Here is a 3203-nt window from a genome sequence, read left to right on the forward strand (position 1 = left end):
GTCCTTCCTGCCCTGGCTCCTTTTTCCCGAACCTTTGCTCTGTGGTGGTTCCTCTTAGGCAGTCCCTGTGTCCCAGCAGGAGCAGAGTGGCAATGTATCTCACCCTTGGACCTTGGTGGTCTCCCCTGCAAGCCATCACCACTCAACACCAGCCAGAGATTGCTGCAACTGCTAAACCTGAAGTTTTGATTTTAAAAGCAGCTCTTACTTGGATCAACAAATCTGCTCCAGTTGTTAGTCATTGACATGGTTTAGTGCTGGACCTGGCATTCCTAGGTTAAGGGTTGGACTTGATATTCTTAGAGGTCTTTCCCAGCCTTAATGATTCTATGATTCATTTCAACAGCCGGGTAATGTCTGTCCCCCTGCTGGTTTCATAGGAGCTGAATAGGAGCAGCTTCATCCCTATCACAAAATCTGGGGTGCCCGTGCTCCTCCTTCATGTTTTGCAGCAATACAATTCCCCTACATAGCTGCTCATCTCCCCAGCATGTCCTGTCACACTGTCTCCCTCTACGTGTGTCATTAATTCATGTAATCCCATGCAAATCAATATGCTAAACCCCTCATTAATTGGGTTACTGATTTATACTAGTAAGACTTAAAATCTTGGAGAAGGTTGAGGGTATTTGTTTCTCCTCTGACAAGCTATTGTCAGCCCCACAATGGCTGGTCCTTGGCTGAGCTGGTAATTGCCTCCTGACTGTATTTGCATCGACATAATGGCAAGGATGTTAGCAGGAGCTACGACATCTCATCTTTTCCTCTGAACAGGAAAATTCAGGATTAGCGAGGTGGAATGCATTTGCCAGCAGTTGCTGGCTGCCCTGTTGTGTAGGGTGGCTTCTCTTCACCTATAACTCGGCTCTGTTGGTTGTTTCCATTATTAACCTGCTTTTCTTCAGAGCTTAGTAAACTCAGCCATAAAAATCAGGCCTGCCTGTAAACTTGGCATGGTAGGAATTGGCCAGACTTTTATTTTTTCTGGTGGGAAGAACTGATCATTATTTTTAGAAGAAATTGTTTCATCTGTGAAGTTTAATGGGTTGAAATGCTGTTTTGGCATTCACGATCCTTCAGACCAGCTTTGTTGAAAACCCCGTTTAGCATCACCAATAATACAGTAATGCTGAGGATCCCCAGGGACAGGCAACTGAAACAATAGCCGGAATCTTACATTTTTAAAGCTAATTGTTGTACATGTTCAGCTGTTTCCCCCATGCCACTACCACACACGTCTTGTGCAAGATGCAGATCCAAGGACAGTTAAGTGCACAGGAGGTATTTCGCTGATGTTGACAGGAGGTGCATCTGCATTTCCAGGAACTCTTTAGTGGAAGCAAGGTCACAGGTACATATCCACTGGATTCCTGCAGCAGAAAGACAATTCGGATTTAACCAAGAGTTTTCTTTTTTCTTTTTTTTTACTTTTTTTTTTTTTTTTTAATGGCTGCCTTCATTTGCATCCTCATAACAGAGTGTGTTTGTATGGGAGCTGGTGCAATCCTAAATATATAAGTTCCTGTGTGGCAGGGCTCTGGAGGCAGCTCTCCATGAATGTGACTTCACACCACCCCTCTGATTTTGGGTGAGCAGCCACCCTGCCTTATTTGCAGGTGAGGAGCTGGGCACCCTTATGAATAGGCAGTGGAGTAAGAGAGTTAAGTGGTTCTTGCTTGAACAGCCCTAAGTGACTTTGTTGTTTGCTCTGAATTTCCTGTGTACTAACATAGGCCATGCTGTGTTCCAGGAGGGTGCTTCAGGTAAAATGCCTCACAGAATGAGACAAGGTGATGACTTCTGAGTGGCTTCAGGGCCTTTCATGTTTTGGGGCAAGTGGAGACTTTGGCTGGTGTGTCACAGCCTTCTTCCTTTGTTTTTCTCATAGAAAAAACAATCTAAATTTGGGGAAAAAAAACCAAAAAACATGATCACTCTTTTTTCATTGTTAAATTCTTTGGATGATTGTGCATTCAAAACTACTTGAGTCTTGAACAGGAATTTGTGCTACAAAATAGTGGTGAGATTTTCAGTTTTGAGCAGGAAGAGTTGTGGGTCAGTGTTTATGTGGGTGAGTGAGGGCTCTCAGCAAGCCGGGGGCCAAGAGAGTCAGTGTTACAAAAGAAGCTGTTGTCTTTGACAGAGGTCTTCTGGAGCCTAGCTGTCAGAAAATAATTAGCCAAATAAATTAGGTGTGCTCCATGCTAAGTAATTCCAACATTTGGCTTCCTAGGGAAAGGGATAATGTACTTAACAGAGATACTTCAGCTTGTCCTTTGTCACTGGGAGGGGGCACACATGAAGAAGATGGGGGCTGTTTTTTGCACAGATAGTAACAGGCAGGAGAAGCTGTTGGGAGCCTTGTGCTGACCAGAGGGATGGGGGTGAGTCCCCCAGTGGGATGGCAGGTGGGCAGAGCTGCCCTCCTGCTTCCTGATGAAAGAATATCCTGCCACTGAGGGCATGTTTGACTGCAAACTAGTGATTAAAACTGGTAAAAATTCCATTCCATGAAGGTGTGCTTCATCACATTGGTGCAGGAATGGTATGGGGCTCATCCAGGAGCTCCCAGAGTTCTGGGACTGGACTGAGAGGTGATGGTTAGAATTGAGAGGGAGACAGGAGAGGAGTGCCTTGGGTAGCACTTGAGCTGTATCACTGCCAATTCCTTGTTTCCTGTCGTTTCTTTCACTCTGTTGTTATTTAAAGTGCATTAGATGCACCTCCTTGTGTTTTATTAGCTGCTCCTTTCATGAGAGGAGCTGGCAGTGGCATCTTCTGGCCCACATTCCTGTGCTGGTTTTCTCTATCAAAAGGCAGTGGGAGTTGCCGCTTTTTGACCACCTTTATAATCCAGCATTGCAGAGGTGCTTGCTGGTTGCCTTCCCAATGGAGCCATGCTCACCCCATAGGGCTTTTTGCAGTGTTTTAATCCTGCTGCAGGGTGAGAGCAGAGCAGATTTTTTTGAGCCTGGATGGGAGAGAAATGCAGGTGGCAGCCAGCTGGAGGAGCCAGGTTTGTATGTGGGTTTTGCACTGCACCCTCCGGGCGTTCGCAGGAAACAGAAATGAATTTGAAGCCTTTGGAAGGGAAAAACCTCTCCCATTACAATTTTGGCCCCATTGCATTGCATAGGGTGGTTAGCTCCCTTCCTCGGTGTCCTGCCCTTGCTGCTCACACGGAGCATTACAGAAGCAGGACT

The sequence above is a fragment of the Corvus brachyrhynchos genome, unplaced genomic scaffold (assembly GCF_000691975.1).
Source record: "Corvus brachyrhynchos isolate BGI_N302 unplaced genomic scaffold, ASM69197v1 scaffold220, whole genome shotgun sequence".
Classification (NCBI taxonomy): domain Eukaryota; kingdom Metazoa; phylum Chordata; class Aves; order Passeriformes; family Corvidae; genus Corvus; species Corvus brachyrhynchos.